The sequence below is a fragment of the Pseudopipra pipra genome, chromosome 3 (genome assembly GCF_036250125.1).
Source record: "Pseudopipra pipra isolate bDixPip1 chromosome 3, bDixPip1.hap1, whole genome shotgun sequence".
NCBI classification, from domain to species: domain Eukaryota; kingdom Metazoa; phylum Chordata; class Aves; order Passeriformes; family Pipridae; genus Pseudopipra; species Pseudopipra pipra.
In genome coordinates, this window is record NC_087551.1 from 23,880,983 (window position 1) to 23,901,762 (window position 20,780).

Sequence of the window (20,780 nt, forward strand, 5' to 3'; positions counted from 1 at the left end):
TAGCACTGTAACTAATGCATCCCATTGCCTTAGCAAATGTGGGTAAGATGGTAATGCTAGTGTTTCATCCACATCCCTCCATATCTTGCTGTCCAGTAACTTGCACAGCCATCCTCCCACCTGGTCCAGGGATCTGCTGCCAATCCGCCTGCAGAGCTCCCAGCCTTGAGCTCAGTCAGCTGCCCCCTCACCGAGATAGGTAAATCCCGCTGTGGACCACATGGGAAACATAAGTTACCGAAATGGGCTTGGTGACAAACTAGCCCTTTCCTTGTGGAAAATTGTTTTTCCACCTTGGATCTTTTTAGTGGCTTGGTTCATCAGACAGCTGCACAAGTCAGCAGGTCAACACAGGTAACATCAATCCCTTCTGCCACCCACTGGTGGGCCAAGAATCTGAAGCCCCCCAAGGTGTCTGCTTCTCCTGCACCACCAAAATTCTCCCCCATGCTCACGTGGAATATTTCAGGCAGGAGGGGGTAAAGCAGCCTCTTCCACAAACCTGTGGCAAGAAGTAACCAGGCTGAATGCTTAAACATTTTGCAGAGGATATACAGTTTATAGCTAGCATTGCCCAGTGACTATTTAAACAGCTGGAGAAGTTTTGCTAGAGTCCTGTTAGGGAACGAACTGTAGGAGTGATCTAGACAAAGTAAGCCTTCAAGTGAGTATTATCAAATTGCACAGATAAGCAAGGGAAGATGTTAGCCCCAGAGTCACATTCGGGGCCAAAAAGGCATTCATTCCCCATTTCTTGCATCACCACTGTGAACTGCACACTGCACTTAGCACACTGCACCCCACAAATTACCAGCATAACCAGAAACTACTTCTTATGAATTAAAAAAAAAAAGTTAAGTACTGTCTTACAAAATATGTTCTCTTCAGGAAAGTTAGAAGAAGCAAACTTAAGTGGCATTTAAGTCTTCCATTAAACTGATTTTATACAGTACAAAAATCAGAATGCTTACATATACCTAATTATAAAATGAACTTAACATATCAACTCACAAACAACACAAAATTCTACAGATCATTTATGAGTCAGAGTCAAAATGGATAACAGATACATCAGAAATACAAAAGTACTTCATTACAGGGCAGCCTGGGAAAAGGGATAGACATCTTATCATGAAGTGTATTTAGAAAATGAGTTCTGTGAGACAGGATCCACAGATACAGATGTCCTGTCATAAAGAATTCATTATTTACAAATATACTACAGAACACTCCATTTGCAATGAAGTACCATAAATTATTCACACGTAATACGTGTCAGAAGTGAAGGCAGGGGCATTTTCTCTGCCATTCTCATGGGGCTTCTCATACTCAGTGAAACAGAGCTCTGCCATAACATCGTAAATGCAACGAGAACACTGGATTTTCATTAAAACACAAAACTTCATTCCCCACAAAAGGCTTTCTGACCAACAGTGTCCAGACAAAGATTTCTACACAAGCATTGCTACTGTAGGGACAAGAAGTGCAATTCTGGGTTTTTTTATAAGACTCTAAATTGCATATGTGAATTTTATTTTGACCCATGTAAATAATACAGAATTGCCAAGTTGGGTCCGCTGCCCAGGTGCAGCAGTGTTGCACAGATCTACCTTGTGACTTCTGCTACAACCCGAAAAGGCAAAGTCAGAGGCAGGCAAGAAACTCAACTAGTGTGATCTCCATCTCTCTGTAGAACACAGGGTAACACATTGCAAAAAGTGTGCCAGAAGTTTCACACGGTGATGGAAACATGTCTCTATTTGAAATTGGATTAAGACAAACTTCATTTTATATGGGTTAAACAGTCACCAGGAAAAGAAAAATAAGTCCAGTTATTACTGATACGGAATGAATCTGGAAAACCGAACTAACGGTGGAGGGTCCCTAGTGAGTTAGCTTTTCATTTTCCATGACCTGTGCAAATTCACCTATTTCCCAAAAGATCAAGCAAAAATTGAATAAAACCCATGATCATATGTTCATTTTCCTCTCTATTCTACTTGTACCGTTCTTTTCTTCAGGAAGACATCTTCACAGATGCAAAATTTGATTTATCTGACTCCTTTCATCTTCCTCAAAAAAACCCAAACCAAACCAAACCAAACCAAAACGAAAAACCCCACCTCCCAACTATTGAATAAAAAACCCAAAGCCCCTCAGGACACCCCCTGCTTTAGCTACAGAAGCCACTCTCCACATGGATGGGTAGGCAGGACTTAAATTCTATTTTCTCCCTTCTGAGTCATGAAACAAAACCCAGATTTGCCAAAGAGAGAAAAGAAACAACAAACCAGAAAACCTCACTGGCCTCCTAGAGATGGTATTGAGAACAAATATGAGCACAAACACCAGACTTGGCTGGTACAACATTTCACAGGGTTGGGTGATCTCTACCTGCCTCCCACAGATCCAGAAACCAGAACAGACCATTGAGATCACCTGTCTGACCTTCCATTCAAGGCATGCCACAGACCCACGTGCAGATATATTTCTTGCTATATACATATATACAGCAGCAATAAAAACATGCAGTCCTAATTCATAAGCAAGTGATCAAGAATCCATCACATCCAAAGGGAGTTGTTTTAGCAAGCAATTTATTCTGTTTAATAATTTGTGTGTTACAAGCAGCCCAGATTCATCTGGTTTCAACTTTCAGCTATTCAGTCTCATTATATCTCCTCCTACTAAACTGAAGAACTTTGTACTTTCTTTCCTCTATAGATATTTGCAAAGTACAACTCAGCCACTTCACTTGAAGTAAGCATGCAAAGCTTTTTATTAAAAAAAAAAATTAAAAATCTAACAGCAAAACAGGTTTTCTAACTGTAATCAATCTCGCAGTTTTCTCCAGGCACATAAGAATTGGACTCTATTCCAGTAATAATCCTGTGCCATCACAGACTGGTAAAACACTATACACTCCTAGAGGACATGCTTGGCTTTTGCATTCCAAGACCATATCCATTATTTTATTAGTGCTGCAAGGCCTCTGTATTTTGTTAGCTTTTTACCATCACCCCAGCTCCCTTCCAATGTAAACTGCTCTCCAGAATGTAGAGAGCCCTTCCCTGCATAGAGTTGGACTGGTCTGTGCTAACATTCATACTAATCAAATAAAAGCCCACATCAAAAGGAAATTAACCCCATGTGACAAAGGATGTCTTTACCATACCTTGATTTTTGGTGGCATTTTCAAATTTAGTAAGCAATAGCTTTGTTCAGTATAATTACCAGTGATCTTGAAAAAAACTATCTCAGTTTTACCAACTAAAGGCTTTTAGTTACTTCTCCCTTCCCTTTCTGAATAATCACATTGCCTCATCACCCATTTATGCTCACTACATTAATACTCTATTTGCTGCATATATGTAGACATACATAAACGTGACAGGAGTCCCAGCATAAAATGTGACCATCTCTGCAGAAAAGTGCTGAAGAGCACTCGGTGCATATTTGATGTCCTCATAAGCAACAGTACACAGCAGTTCAGCATGCAATTGCATACTGGTCCATTTTGAGCACTGGATACAATAATTTTAGATCTGCCCTTCACTTCCACCCCCCCAGAAAAACTTCACGAATTAAAACATATCCTGGCTAAGTGAGTGTAGGATTTGTTATGTTGTTGTTTTTTCAGTGTTTTGCTTTTTTTTTACTTTATGTAGTATCTAATAAAGCATCAGCAACATTAACATTAGCTTTATTAGTTTACTTAATATTATGATGTTCCATTAGACAAGGGATAATACAATTGTAGGCTGGAAATTAACTATGGAAATATGTTGATATCGTTATATGGAGTCATGAAACTTTTTCAAATGCAGAAGCACTGTGTCTACAATACAGTTTAAATAAGTTAACTTATTTCAACTGTATATGCATAATAAACTTTTGCTTTATGCTGTCATATCAGATATTTGTTCTTCTAAAACAAAAATATTTGTTTTGTTTTTTAAATACAATAAGGCATTTAGTGACTATTAAAAAGTTATGGTTGAAGTTGAGTCAGAACAACTTGTCGGAACATAGTGCTGCTTCTGCTTTCAGCTCAAAAAGGAGAATTCCTATCATTATTAAATAACAGTAATATTTATAGGCAAAAGTACCAATTTAGTTGTAGTACTTTTGCTTTTTTAGAGTAAGAAACTTTATCTTTCAGACAAATGGCACAAGCATTGCAAGGGCATGCTGGAGAAGTAGCACATGTGAAGATGTCACACAAGATGTTACAGCCTGTATGAGAAGATTCCCTTTAAAAGCAAGGGTCTAGATACCAGACCTAAGTGCTCAGTGCTTTTTGCCCACATGGATTTATTTGCAGAACAGGAACACCATAATGTAGACCTAAAGGTGTTCTTTTCCTAGGCTAAAGTTAAAGCTCTATTAAACTTTTTAACAAAGGTCAGAGAAGTTTCAACGCATCTCCTCAAGTTAGCATTGCCTAAATAAAACCTGTGCAGCCATTTGTTGAATCCTAGCTCAAAAGCAGAATTAATTACCAGAATTAATTACTAGCCACAAAGCCTTCCCTAGGATATTGAATGGAGTAGCTAAGAACATACCTACCACAGCTCATTTAAAAATTAAATGTTTAATCGGCCCAACCTAACGAAGGATGGTCAACTTGCCCATCGGAAAAACACCCTGATCATCATGTAGCTGTTCCCAAATAATCAAGCTCACTTCTCTGAATAAACGAGTCTGGAGTTTTTTTTAGTGTTTTGGCCTCCATCACAAAGTTAAAGGGTAGCTATTTCCTCATTTCTGAGCATGCTAGTATCCCAAGCAATGGAGAGGCAGGACTTTCACTTCTCACCTCTCACAGAAAGTTCACACCTCACTGTTACCAATTAAAATAACTAAAATACAGCAAGAAGCTCCAGCCACCCGAGATGAGTGAATCTTCCTCATTCTCTGTGAGCTGGCTTCAAGAAAACTAAACCATTTTCATAAGGCCACATTAGAGACTGTGGCAGAGGAGAACTGGAGCCTAGGAAGGAAGGACAGACAGAGACGTTCCAAAGCTTGGACAGGATGGCAAAGATCCACACACAGTATGAAGAGCACTTGAATCTCAGTTACAGCAGCACAGATAAAGGCATCACTATCCTTTTGGAAGAAATTCCTTACTTTAGGAAGAAATTCTTTCCTGTGAGGGTGGTGAGCCACTGGAATAGGTTGCCCAGAGAAGCTGTGGATGCCCCAACCCTGGCAGTGTTCAAGGCCAGGTTGGATGGGGCTTTGATCAACCTGGTCTAGTGGGAGATGTCCCTATCCATGGCAGGGGTGTTGGAACAAGATGATCTTTAAGGTTCCTTCCAACCCAAACCATTCTATGATTTTATGAAAGAACAACCCTACGGTGGACAAGCAGGTTAAAATGCCGCTAATTGTTATTCTGCAGGCACATTGCACACTGGTCTTTTTTTTTCAGCTTTTGAAGTATTATCCAAACAGTAAAGTAGGTTGAAAGATTGTCCTTTGCAATTTCAGATTTCTAATACATGTTCCAGCCAGGCACTTGTCTTTTGTGGTTGCATGAATTTCCTATTTAATAAAAGAACTACAACCAGTTCCTGGTTTGTCACATCTTCAAATAGAGAGTTTGCACAGTAGCTTCCTCTGCTCTGCATTGCTCTGCATTGGTGAACTCTCTCTTCCCTCTCGCCCTGCTCAGAAACACGCCCAGCCACCTACAAAGCCAATTTACAGACACAAGGTAACAAAATGCAGGATTTTAAAACCACATCCATGATGACAACCCATGGGATTTTTTCCTCCAAACCTAAATTTCCATCCTCCCTTTTCCATCTGTACTTTCCAGCTCTTTCAAAATAATGAGCAAACATTTCTCCAGCTTCACAAATCTGGCACATTTCATTTTTCTTGTCATTTAAGAGATACTATTAATACCAAATAGTTTGTGTATAAGAACACTGTGCACTTTTATAAAGCTTTATTCAAAGCATCCTATGATTCCACTGAAAGCATTAATTTGGTACCTTCACAGTACTTCTGAGGCACATATTATAAATCGTCTCACACAGGTCAAAACTCTGAGGCACACTCAGGCTAAAGTGATTTGCTGTTGGGCTAACCACCAGAAATCCTCATGTCCTGCCTGATTTCCCAAAATTAAGTAATTAAATTGTTAAGGAACAAGTTCATCACCTTCTAGGGAAACTACTAATACAAACCACATTCTCATCAACAGCAACCTGTATGGCTGTGTTTCATATGTCCCATCTACACTGGCTGAACATGAAAAGCTGATGTCAACCCCTTCCAAATGAAAAGAATACTCTCAGAATACTGTTCTTTAAAAATAATGCCCCTGGATCAGCAAGAGACTGCTAGTAAATATCACATCAGTCTCTGTTTTAAATAGGAGAAAAAGAACATAGAAGACCAGTACCTCCCCTTCAACTATTCTTCAGATAGTATTATACAATTACATGAAAGTGTATTTCTTTAATAAGAAATAAATATACACATATATGGAAGAGGACAAGCAACCAAAAAAGAACTGACACTTTAATATTACATCAACATCTGAAAACACAGGGAAATAATTTAAAATTTAATCAGTAGTGAAAGCCAAACCCATGTATGACAAGAAGGTAGCCTAAGCAAATGTGAACTTGTCTTGCATGACAGACAGCACACGATCTCCTAAGTGTATGTGACTCACCAGAGTCTAAACAGCATTACTTGCTTTGATTCTTGTATCGGGATCCTTCAAGGTGACATCTGGACACACAGCCGTCTTTCTTGCTTTAATAAAAGTACTTTAATACTGTAAGAGAATACCTTGTCTAAACCACTGTCAGCTATGGTTTTACTGAACAGTGGCCATTGCTACTTTCACTCAAACCTCATGCAATAACACATCCCACCAGAAAACAATGTCAGAACTTCAGATCACTCTACAGATGACCCTTAAGTACCCGGTAAAGTCTAGATTAAACAGTAGTTTGCACCTCCTTTTGTTGGAGCCACAAATCATCTCAAGACTCCACTCTTCATCAGAGCATGTCAGGACATTGCTTTCTTTCCCTTGCACCATGTCTAGAAACTGAAGAAGCAAGAACACACCCTCATCTGGCTCTGACTCTCAAATCAGAACTGAGGAACAACAGCTGGTCTCTGAGTTGGTGACACAGGAAGCACACATTTAGCAATTGCCAGAGAGATAACGCAGGCACCCCTCAAGGCCTCTACAGCAACCTCTCTTGGTAGAAATGCTAAGTTTTCAAGGCAGTATGGTCCATCCAAAATATCATAGAAGGAAAAAGTTACAGAGCAAGCTGCACAGGTACACCCCAAGCACATTTTCCACTTTTTTCAATCAGTAAAAGCTTGTTGGAGATCTTCCTAGCATGGTGGCAAAAAAGTGCTACTTCAGCTGAGTTTTGTTAGTGGCGTTGATGGTGTAACTAGTTCAGCTTCAGAGAATATTTCTAGTAAAGACTTCATCATCTCTGCCAGGGGAAGTTTAGGTTGGATATTAGGAAGAAATTTTTTATGGAGAGAGTAATCAGACATTGGAATGGGCTGCCCAAGCAGTGGATTCACTGTCCCTGGAGGTTTTTAAGATGAGACTGAATGTGGCACTTAGTGCCATGGTCTAGTAACCATGGTGGTGTTGGATCAAGGGCTGGACTTGATGATCTCAGAGGTCTTTTCCAACCTGGTTGATTCTATGATTCTATTTTATGATTCTATCTCCCTCTCTTAAGGCTACAAAAGGAGATGGTGTTGTAAGCTGCACATCAGAAGAAACTAGAGAGAAAAAGGACAAGACATAATTTGTTCTTTCAAGTTGTCTACTCAAGAAACCTAAAGGAAGTTTAAGTGGACACAGTCAGGTCTAATCATTTGCCTGTTTTTAATAGCACAGACTAGGATAAGGGCCAGAGTGTACACTTTTTCCTTGTAAAAGAAAAAGTGTTAAAATAACACTTCTTAAGTTTTCAAACTAGCAATGCACAGGATCAAAGTGACACCACTAGGATATATTAGAGGTAAAATTCATCTGAGCCTGTAACAGACAAACCAAAGAGAGTATTCCCTGACCAGAAGAAGATGGCTTTGTTGGGAGGGTACCATTGCCCAAATCCCCACAGCCTTTCCACACCACCCTAGGGAAATTACTCGAGTGACTTCAGAGTGACATGCCTAAAATGAGGCTGTGTACAACATCCCTATGGAAGTAAAAGTCTTGACCTTTTTAATCTCCAAGAGGTGTGTTCAAACACTACACTCACAGGCAACTGTTAGAATAAATCATGAAAGCAGTATACTGTTAAGGCTCACCATGTGAAAGCAAAAGGCTGATACAGTACAAAAGCAACGAGCTTTCCTCCTGATAAAACGGAGGAGGAAAAACAGACCCAACCCTGTTGGCACACTTTGCAGACAAATTCCTTTTGATGATTTATGAAATTTTTTCTTTCTCCTGTTTAACAAAATTACTTCAACAGCATAAAAGTTGGCAACATAGCTATCTCAGAAGAAAGTTGCTATATTCCTTATTGGTAAGCAGTGCACACACATACACAAAACCCCACACCCACAGGAAATTGAGACCTATTCATTTAGTTTTAGCCAACTCTTCATGAGACTGCACCTTTTGACTATTAGTTGATGGTAAATGTGCAACTGTCTAGTACTTCATCGCATAAAAACTAGACCAAAAAAACCCCCTATCAACATTAAATTTAACCTTCCAAAAAGAACACAAGTGCTATGAATGCAATTGTCTGGAAAAATGCTACTTAGCAAAAACAAAACAACTACTCCCCCACATACATGCAATATTTAAAAGAAAGAATTCAAAGCTGTAATTATGTTCACACAAACCTAAACTGCAGAGTACAAGAAGTTCAGTGATACAAAATTCTGTAAGTGTTATTTGTAATGACACCAAGTACCCCACTTCTTCTCATATTTTTTCACTGGTGTTTTGGAGGCCTGATGGGATGCTGTTCATTGCTATTACCAGAAAGAAAATATGGAATCAATTCTCATCGTCTGCACAGAATATGAAACCTGGTTTCATAACAACGGTAAGCAAAAAGACAATCAGGCAACTTTCTAGTAAAGTGTATATTTTGCTAGGTATAGTTTCTCTGAACAGCAGCTGGTTTTACTATAGCAGTAATATAAAGTTACAAACTACTGGGAATAAAAAACGAAAAAGAAGAACCCTGAGAGATACACCTGGGGAACTGCATTTGGGAAGGCAACAATCCTATAAAAAAGACTGGGGGTCAGAGCAGGTACCATCTAGACACTAAATTTCTTGCACAAATCTGCAGCTAAAGAAGGAAACGTAACCTCTGGATGGATAAGAACGTTATCTCGTATAAGGCAAGGTAGGGAGGGAGAGTATTATCTAAAAAACAGTAACAACAAGGGCAACATGCATTTCTGGTCTATTCCCTTCAGAAAAGATTCAGAGAATACATCTTATATGGAGAATTTAAATGGTCTGCATATTTGGCTTATCAAAGAGGATAACGGTTATCAGTGACTTACCAACAAAGTGGTTAAATGTCTCTACCAAAATTTACTCAGAAGATAAAGAATACATTAGCCAAAACTAGTACCACAAAAGCTTCTTCTGGTCAGATGAAAAAGTTTGGAGGAGTTCGGAATTCAACTCCTCTGCCTGACTGTACATAATTACAGTTGATGTGTGGTATGCTCAGAAACTCATCAACAGCAAGCTTGCTAAATACGATTTCCCCAAGATCCACTTTCAGTCTTATCCAGCTGACTAAAATCTTGTGCAGTTCCTCTGGTGTTTACATCTTCCTCACTTTGCAGCAGTGCTATCCATTCAAAATATACACCTCTGCATTTGGGTAACTCCAACTAGTATGGCTCTTGGAGCACAACTCTTCAGAAGCACAGGCTGCTCCCTCCCTAGGCACCATCAGAATATTAAAATCAAAATTCATTTGTCTTCAAAGTGCTTCACGGCCTCAGTTCTGGGTATTCAAGGCTTTTCCCAAAACTCCAGGACAGACTGCAATCTACCATTCTGCTACTCTACCTAATGTTAATTGGTGCTAGAGATTCAAAATTTTATGTGGATAAACAAGGAACGTGAAGTGATTTCCAAGTGTGGAAATGGCAGATCAGAGCATCAAAGTTTATGATATCCATATCTTCTCTCCACTTTTCAACTCACAGTAACTTGTATTCAACAAAAACATTACGCACCGTACTAGATCCATGCACTATATATTACATCCCTCCATGGATAAACAAAAAGGGGACATGTCTCCTTCCATCATTTATAGTCAGGAGCAGACATCTCTGTAAAGATGAGAAGTTATGCACTCACTATAGAAATTACCGAGTGAGAGTTCATGATCTGCTCTAGAAAGACAGAAGGAATAGACACCAGAGGCTCATTTTGGGGACAGAAGCCTATGAACGTATTTCAAAGAATATGTTTTCTAAAACTTGGGGTTTATGGAGTCCACAAGTCACAAGCAGCCCTGGCTACTGGCTGAGCATCAAGAGGGTCACCAGAGACTAAATGAGAGTCACCTTTGGCTTTGCTCCTTGGGCTGCAGAGAGGCACCCAGTAGGAGCACCAACAGCTGCCCGCCCCTTACAGCCCCACCACCCACATGGGTGGACTAGGGAGAGCTCTCTGCTCCTTAAACACATCTTCTCTCTCTTTCACCTGGAGCAGGAAATTACCACCTGCAGCTGGAGGTCACTCATAAACCGAGAGAGCACATTTTTTGTGGGAGATTTAACAGCAAACAAGTTTCTGCTGTTTTCAGAGCTCTGTCCGGGTACCTTAACTAATATTTTCCTTTAATTTAAATATCTAGGGGGTTTTAAGTTAAATTTAATCTCATATGTGAATTTTGCAATCTTTCACTCATGGGGCTCCCCCCAATATTATTTTTAGACTTTTTAATTTTATTTTTTAAAAACCAGCAAGTTACTGACACATCTCAAGTTGGCAGCCAAGTCTGAGCCTGGAAACTGCACAACCTCCACACAGAATGGGTTTCTGAGAAAAAAGCAGAACATTTCTATATCTCGCTACATTATTAGCAAACCCTTAGCCTTACTGCTAGGATTTCAACATCAGCCTCAACTAAAAGTTTCCTTTTAACTTTATCCAGCGTCCTGTCTTTAATTTAGGAAAGGTTTAATATGAAGGGTGGACAGTCAAGGGGGAGATGCAAAGAGGAAGGAAAAGGGGAGGAGAAGGAGCCAAGATTCAAAAGATTGGTAGTGGTAGTTGGCACTTTGGTACCTAAAGTCAATGTGATCTGTTTCATAAATTACTGGGGGGGGGGGGAACTCAAAAGAAAAAAGTCCCTGCAATCTGTCCTGTTCTTGGAGCCAGGGCTTCTTAATAAAAGCAGAGAAGGTTCTCCATAACAATGGTAAGAATACATGACAGGACCTTGACATCTGAAGCACAATAATTAATCATCTCAACAGTAAGTATCATCCCCTTTTTACTGAAAGGGGAGCTGACTCAAAGACAACCAAGGGAGTTGCCCAAAACCACAATACCAGTCATTAGCAGAGCTGCAGTTGGAAGTTTCTTGGCTGCCAGCGCTATTTTCAAGCACTGAAATTGGCAGCCGGTCCACAGCCACAGAGCCGGTACCGTGTGCTCACGAGGGAGAGGGTCACCTGCTCTCCACACCATGTCTAGGAGCTCCAGTCACACCACCAACATCAGGGAAGGATGAAGGGAGCGTGGTGGTGGGCTCAGTGACGAGCAGCAGTAGTGATGCTCACATCACCCCACAGACCTGCTCTGGTGGGCACTCACCCCACAGGGGCAGTTGCAACCCCCATGGTCTGCCCTGACAATCCCCTTGTGCTTGTGTATCTGCTGAAGCCCAGAACACTTGGCTCAGAAAAATAACCCTAAGGAGAAGTCTAAGCAAGTAATTCTGGCCAGGTTTAGCACCCTGCATTGCCTCACTGGGTGCAGTGCAAGACAGGAGACAGGCAACCCAGAGACTACGAACCTAAATTACACCTTATCTTTGTGCTTTACGTGCTCAAGGGAAACTCCAGATCAGTTCACTTCTCAAGAACAACAGCTCTTTCAATCTCAACCCCATAGATTTAAGGCACATTTTACAGTACTGATTTCAGTTTCTCTTAATTGCTTAGTCAAGAGTTCAGAGTTACTTATATCTTACAGAAACAACCACCTCACAACAAGGATATTCGAAAGCCAAAGGTAGCCTTTTTTCTAAGGGTAGTTTGAAAAGTATTAAATAGGTTAATTTTCCAACTCAATTTTTACAGAAGCAGAACAATTCTTACAACAAGCAGATTGGGAAACACAGTATGACAGAGATGGGGAGAGGGAAGTGAATATTCCACTTTTATGCTAAAAGCAGAACCACAGAAATTCGCTTTTTGTAACATAATTAGTCTTAATTTATACATAAACTTACATCTATGACTCTGTTATATTAATTGAATATATTCCCCTGCTTTCTGTATTCTTCCTGATACCTGCCTATACCAAGTTCTCCAGACATTCCTTCCAACTCACTTGATCCTTTGAAGCTGACAGTTATCTACACATTCAGGCACTGAAGTAATTTATTCTTTTAGAAGTGCTAAGCATTTACAACTTGTAACATCAGATTGTGCAAATATTCAAATTTTCTGGAAGTAAAAAAGAGGAAAAAGCATTTACCTTGATGTCTACATTTATGTATATAGTCTACCCCCACACACTGTTAGAGGCTTTTCCTTATGCATGAGATATTTCCCATTCTTCTCCCTGTGCTTTCCAGGTACTTTCCACATATTGCGACATAACAGCTAAATCACACAAGAAAAGGAACTCAAATTACCTCTTACTGTTTTATTCAAATTGTCTTTCTTATTTTGAAAGTTTTCCTAAGATGGCTTCTGTGGAGACAAAAATACTCATAGGCAATGTCAAAGGAAGTTATTAAAACTCATTGAGTAGTGATGCAAGAGTTTTGCACTGATACACACTAACACAAGAAGAAACCACAATGTACCAGTTTAGACAGAAATAATTACTGGACTTTGCCTCTATTTGGTCTCATCAAAATTAAGTGTCACAATAAACAAGAACACAAACACACCCAAAAAGAAAAAAAAAAAAAAAAAACAAACCCTACAAACCCCCCCTACACACAAACACTTCAACAAGTTACTGTGGTTCTGCATGTGTAAAAGCATGGTTTTCACTGCCAAGACTCATTAAAAAAGAACAACCAGAAAATGTCTGCAAAACAGATTGGTATTATAAAGTGCATTAACAGCTATTAATAATAGAATATACATCAACCTACTGCTTTTCAGATAATCAATATTAATTGGCAACCTAATTTGGAACTGCTAAGGCACAAGTCTTTGGAGCTGCAATTTGTCAGGTCTAAGCTAACGGCGGGTGAAAATAGGCCTGATAAGTTACTTCCTTGTCATTTCCTTTCAAAAATGACACAATGCTGTTTCAGCGATCAAAGTAATTTTTACCTTATAAACATACCTCTGAAAATAGATTAGGCCTTACAGAACAATTTTATATTTATGATCCGAGCTATCAGGCACACCTCACGTGAAACCTGACTTGCAGTTCACAAGGGCTCCAAGTTCCTTGGAAGGAAGTAAGATAAAGGCATAGGGAAATATGGGGGAAGGAAAAGAAAATATTGGGTGAGAGGTCTGGCACCTATCAACATCGCTGCAAGCTTGCCAAGTCTCATAATTTCATCACTAGGCTTCAGGCATACTAAAAGAGCTATTATTCATTTTTTTTAATTCTACCTCATCATGTAATCAATAGGACAGATGCCAAAAGCCAACCATTACAAGGAAGTCATCATGGTTAGGGTTAAACCAAGATTATTCTTTGTACAGACCAGACCATCTATCATTGCTTTAAATGGGACCAAAACACAGCAACCCCTTTAATTGGAACGGCAGCAAGAAACACGGGAATCCTTCAGAAGGACTCCTCCAGAAGAAAAAAACAGCAGAGAATGGGTCAGGAAATACCCATGAAAAATGTAAGCAACCAACAAAAAACATGGACAGGAGATACTGACAGGATTCAAGGGCACATTTGGGGCAGGATTCAGATGCCTACCTGGAAGGATGAAAACCCTGGAAGGATAAGAGAACGCAGAAAGGAAGCAGAAGGTTAAAAAAAAATAAGAAAGAAAAAAGTAACGCTGATGCCATCCACAGTAGCTAGGGATAGCTGAAAGAAAGAGGGACACCTGACAACTGTGGCCTTGAGAAGGAACATGACCAGGACAGCCACTTCTTATAACACAGGAGGACAAGCATGGGACAGCTGCATTTCCCTAGCCCAGGCTGCTGGGGAAAGGATAAACAAAGCCCTCTCAAAGAAAGGCGAACAAGACACACATTCCCAGCTCAGGATTATATTTTATCCTGAGAAGGCATTACACAAAATGCAGACAGAATATTTTCTTCTATAGGTGAAAGATGAGAGCCAGTGGGAAGTGCTACTTCTTCCTCACAGTATCTCATTTTAAAGCCAGTTCTGCGATTGCTGGGATCTGGCTTACAATTTGCACGTGCCTGGGGCAGGCAATAAAGCAGTGGTGAGAGGCCTCACTGCCTCAAGCTGCAGAACTTGCTAGAAACAGAGCCTCCTCAGTGCCTGTTTTACACAAAAAGGAAGAGTGAGCTTGCCCTGGGAAAGACAGTATAACAGTATAACGCGGATTTATCAATATCCATTTCACAGAAGAGAACAGTACTGAACAACATACACTATATAATATAGGTATAATACAGGAGGATAACATCTTCAGAAAATACTAGCAGCTGAATAAGTAAATTGTTATCCCACATGCACACCAAAGTCCCCCACATTGCACTGACACTGGACAAACACACCTCTTGGTCAACTGTATCTGAACAAACCAGCCAGAACATAAGCACTTCTACCTATCCCATTCTGGCCATGCTGCTTTTTGACAAAAGCACCCCAGTGGCAAAGGCACAGTGGGCATCCCTCAGCCTCCAGCTGCATCAGTGCCGGTGGCAGGCATGCAATGGGATGGCAGCTGAACAGCCTGCACGCCTGCGGAGAGGTGCCAGTGCAGGTCGAGCTAAAGTGGCTGAAAATACTCTAAGTCCTGAAAGCAACTTTAATTACCCATTCTTGGAGCATAGGAGGACCGGTTGGAACACGTGCAAGTGAAGCAGCTCGTTTACATAACAAATGAGGTATGCATTGAAGGTGCTTTGTGTAACAGAGCTGCAGACTGCAAGGCCTCTCACCTGGAGAGCTGTATTTTACCAACTATGTGCATACAAGACCACCTTAGTGTAGAGCTTTTATATAAAATATTCATAACAAGATCCAACAATGGCATGAAAGAGGGGTAGTTTAAATGGACAAAATGCTTAATACTTGCAAAAAAACCTAAGAAGTAAACAAGCCTTTGATTCTTGCATATCTCACACAATGCCAAGAGTCATTCAAAGTTTTGAGTTCTTGCTTGGGCAGCTACCCTCCAAAGGCTAACTCTACGTAGCAAACAAAACATAAATGGAAAAAAAACCAAACAAAACCAAAACCCATAAACCAAAAAACCTCAAGAGCATCTACAACAGCTAAATCTCTGAATCCAAGGAAAAAGTCTTTTAGTCCTGGTCCTCATACAATGATGCATTTAACTGTTTCCACTACATTTTCCAACCAAGAGCCAAAAAGAACAATAGGGATTTTTGAGGCCTGTAAATGGCACAGAGCTCAGGAAGAAAGGGGAGACAAAAATGAAACACACAAGTGATAGAGCTGGATAGCTACAGTGTGGATCCTATACTGAAAGACAGTGACAATCCCTGTATAATACTACTTCTTTGTTTGGCTGTTTGTTGTTTGAATACGGTTATCCCAACATCTAAGAGTTCTGAAGACATCTACTCTCTACCGGTGGAAGCCTCTGAAGCAGAAACTGAAAGGAAAGAAAGTATCTATACAAACACTGCCATTAAAAAATGCTATTAATAAAAACAAATAAATTTAAAAAGAATCAGCAAACTTGCAGCTTCCTTCACCACACTAGTGACAACAAATACTCAAATCTAGAGGTTTTCTACTCATATAGACTCTGTCCTAATAAAAACAGTCCAAATTTGAAAATACTACAAGAAAAACAAGGTTTAAAGTGTTGAAGTTAAAACAGCTTGAAATCTTTTTACCTTTCAAATATCTGGGATAGGGGGTGGGGGAGGCAATATCTCAAAACTGAACAAAAACTTTTCTATCTCATCTGTTACTTTAAAAAAAAAAGCTCTAAAACAGTAGCATAAGTACGATCTATCTTGCTAAGCCCTATGCCTGAAAGGGCGTATGTTTTTGTCTTCTAAATTTGTACATCAGTTCACCAGGAGAAAGGACTGGGTCAGAAGCTGTATAGAACAGAGGTGGTCTCTGCTTGGAGAGTCAGAGACAGATGTAACTGAAAAATAAACATCTCAATTATTTGCAGGGTTCTGTCAGGGAAAGAAATGGTTGTCTTCAACCCAAAATCAAACCAGTGAGACGATTTTGTATAGGAACATGTTTATCTTACCCTCTCTCTTACCTTATCAGGCGCATCTCCTTGTCCTATTCAAAATACAGCGAGTCATAAAATTCCATCTGCAACAAAAGAAAAAGCCCATTAATACCTCCCGATAACCTTACAACAAAAGTCTAATAAGCAGTTCAAGAAAAAAAACCCTAAATTTCTCCCGCCATTCCAGTATAATCTACACTCCGGGCAAGTTGCCCTCCTGTCTGCAGCAATCTGGGAAACCTAGATATAAAGGTATTAAAGATGTTATAACATGTTCTGTAAGAAACATGCTCTTCCTCCTTTGGCAAGGATAACAGAGGTGGTCAAAGTGTACAGGTTGCCCTGCCGAGTCGTAAGTAAGTCTGCAGCATCCTCTCATGAAATTAAATGAGCATCAAATTACATAATGTGAATGGTTGTAAAATGAGACCAATGGTAATGGCTAGAAATAATCCCAGCAGTGTTATACATCGTGGAGACAATTTTCCATCAGAGTATCAAACCTGGGTAAGCAGCACCTTTTATCTCCAGGCCAAGAAACTGTCAGCAGCAGCCTTTCTTAAACACAGTAAAGCATGCAAGAAACTGATGGAACAAAACTCTCATGCTCAAGTTTAAATGACACCCACCCTGAACAAGTACATTTAATTTCTTAACACCTTTACAAACCAACCTTTCAAAGCAATCAAGGTGTTTTTATAATATAGGTAAACATAACGCAGTCTGGCATACTTGAGATCAGAGGAAAGACTACCGCACACATAACCAGCAAATTTGCAATCTTAGAACTGTCAATAAAATTTACAGTCATGACAGATTTGGGCTTGAACAAACACTTATCCATGGTACAATTAAGAAAATATGACATGACCTGCAATCCAGCCAGTCCGTGAGTCACTAGGGCAGAAGAGAGACTTCCCATCTGGAAACCCTGAAAACCACTAAGAGTCTGCCTAGAGTGAGAAATGTGAAACAAGGACCTAAAAAGCCAAACCAACCCCTTCACACACCCTTTTAGCCTTTTCAGTGTCCTGCCCATAAGGCCTGTTAGTCCACTGCCAGGCTGGAAAAGGTCAGGAATGTGCAACAGTGAAATGGCACACCGTACCAAAGAACACCATTAAAAAAAGCAAACAACTAATGCTGAATTTTTCAATCCAGTCATCTGGGGGACATATGGCAGGAATTAAAGGACTTGAAGCAAACAGTTTTCATGTCTGCTTACTTTTCCTATAGTGATGCTACTGAAGAGTATCCCTGTGCCTAAAGTACAAAACTGGATGCACACTCACTTGGCTTTCCTTGAACATGGAGCAGCTGTGATGCCGACAGACCCCAGCAGGAACCCCCAGGTGTTCACTGTCACAGAAAGGTGACAGCCTCCACCACGCTGTGCTGCCATTTCCCCACCAGCAAAACAGGGATGGCACCACATGGGTCCCCAGCCAGGAGTGTTGCCTGTGGGCCAGGGTCCAAACTGCCTAATCTGGGATGCTTCCTTTTCCCCCTTTCTTCAAGTGCATGTTAGTATACACTTTAAGTGCTAAAAAAATAAATTTTTCATCCTGTAAATACCATTCTCTCAGATTCTACCGATGATCATTAATTTTTGGCATTACCAGAATAATATGACAACATAGTTCCACCATTGTGAGGTTTTTTAATTTCTTTTTTTCCTATAAGGAAGAGATCAAAATTTTGTCTACATTACGGAAAGATTTGAACAAAACAGAGCCACTGACCAAGAGCCCCCTTCAGTATCCCTACCCTTCTATTTCCCTGCCAATCCAGTAAAATTCCTCAGAGCACAACCTCTTCCTGGCTATTTTCAGAGCAACTGTAGCAATCATACAACAACAATGGGGAAGTTTGTTTTACTCAGAGTAAATGTTTTGCAGCTCCCAATGCAAATATTTTAATTAATGGATTTTTTTTTTTTAACTCTCTACTGCCTTACTTGTGTTCACATTCACACAGACCTATCCGGACAGAAACAGAACTCAACTTCTATAATACAAAGGAAAAGAGAAATACAGCATAGAAAAATGACACATTTACTTCAGAAAAAGCACTTTCATAAGCAAATCAAAACTCACTAGGCATTTACTGGAGGATATCTGGGATAAAAAGGATTTAAAAAAAGCAAGTCTGCTCATTTCCTGTGTCCAGCCGAGGGCCTGTGTTAGTTCCCATCGAGATAGTGGGCCTATTTTAATAGCCAGTCTGTAGAAAAACACTTCCTAATCTATTTCCAAAACAACATTACGCCCAATGACCAGGCTACAAGGAAAAAGCCTTGACTTATCTTTTTGTGTCAGACATCAATATGGTGGCTCTTAACTACCCATCACTCTGCATCCACTTCATAGATCTCCTCTTAATAATCCATAAACCAAGTGTTGTAGACTCTGTTGGCAGGATTGGACTCAGCTGCACTCTCTCAAGGCTGGACTGTTTTACTACAGAAGGTAGCTGGACTGAGACGCCAAGGCAACCTGCTCCTCTCCTGGTTTCTGGATCCAGCAGCACCCCCAGGTGCAGGCAGCTCTTTCTCTCTGCACAGTGCCTCTCCCCACAGAAACCATCTTCCTCCTCTGCCCCCAGATACAAGGATAAAATCTGGATGTGATATCAGCAGATGGCTGGCATTCAGGATTTTTTTTAATTTTCTTTTTCAAATGAAGTAGGACACAGATGGTGACGTTCCTGCTATCCCAAAGCCTGGAACGTGAACGTAGACCTGTCTGAGCTGGGAAGCTCAAGCCCATAGTATGTTTCTGAAGAGCTGCAGAAATTACTGCACGGACCAGTTTAGCCTGAACCAGTCCCACACGTGGCAGTAATTCTCTTCCCCTGCTCTTATCTGAATGGAAGGTTTTGTTCCTCTTGTACTGACCTCATCACACTTGATTCCTGTTAGCAACATCCTTCTAAAAGTTCAAACAAGCTCTTAGAAATTCCCTGCCAACGTATGCAATACATATGCTATCCCAGGTAAAATCCTCACTATATTTTTCAAAATAAATTGCATTTGTACTCTTCCACCACCTCATGCAGGATGCTGGTTGCACACTTGTAAGACTTCCCAGATTCTGTGATTCTCGCAAACCACCACCCACACCAGCAGCTCCATCACCTCCAGGCCACCGCGGTGGTGGCACTTGCCTCATCACATCCCATTAGGCAGTGGGAAAGGATGGGAAGAGGCCTATTGCCCCCTGTCCTGCAGGGACTACTAACTGAAGGAGGAGCAAGATCTCCTGATTGCATTTCATTGAGAACAAACCTTCCACAGTCCTAAATTAGTAAATGCTAACTATCAACCCCTCCCCATTAGGATGGGCAACAGTGGGGGAAAGAATGCCTGACTCTTACTTGAGAGATCCTTTAATTTGGTATCAGCATGAGACACTGAGGACAACAATTGCTGTTTCTGCCCAGACAGCCTGAGCCTGCTGCTCATGCAGCAGGAAGAGAGCAGAGGGATCACCCCCTCACGGTGTGCACCCAACCGCGGTACCTGACTCCTATGGACGGTAAATGGATACCGGAGGATGATGCCAGCTGAGAGCTCCCCTTGCGGCAGGATGGTTCACAAACATTTGTTTGCAAAATCTTTCCTGTCCCTGCCAATGCCACAAAGCGAAAGTAAATCTCCTAATCCTGCGTTTGAGTGTTATCACCACTGCTATGATTGTACAGTATCAACTTTAACTTCCACACTGGAAAATACTTTTCTTAAAAAAACAAAGAAAAAAACAAAAGAAAACAAAAAACCAACCAACCAAACAAAAAACCCAAAACACAAAACAAACAAAAAACCAAACAAAAAACCCAAACCAAAACAAAAAACAAAACCAAAACCAAACAAAAACAAAAAAACAACACAAAACCCCACAACATTTATTCCCATATATTCATCAGATTTCCTGGCTATACATGCAACATTAAAATACAGAGTAAAAATTAAAGAAGTAAATATCTCTGCTTGGCACAGAGCTCTTGCAAAACACAGCTTTCATGGAAGACCCAAGTGAGAAGGCAGACTTTGCATTAAGCCCTCAATGCACATGGACTCTGGAAAATGAGACCTCTCAGCAAACAAGTGACCTAAGCCTTATGCAAGTCCTTCCATCTTCTTCTCTGACCTCTTCCAGAGAGCTACTGCACTTGACTTTTTTGTAT

General features: G+C 40.4%; 1 protein-coding gene across 6 annotated transcripts in view; it reads right to left on the bottom strand.

Annotated features, from left to right (window-relative positions):
• TRERF1 (transcriptional regulating factor 1) overlaps nt 1-20,780 on the bottom strand; it is a 102,239-nt gene that overhangs the window by 57,188 nt on the left and 24,271 nt on the right. For 5 of the 6 annotated variants that reach the window (XM_064648327.1, XM_064648325.1, XM_064648326.1 and 2 more), the window contains exon 2: nt 16,623-16,678. The gene's annotated coding sequence lies outside the window, so the exon portion shown is untranslated. Of the gene's footprint in view, nt 1-12,712; nt 12,841-16,622; nt 16,679-20,780 lie in introns of all 6 variants that reach the window. The other variant, XM_064648322.1, reaches the window with a different exon arrangement.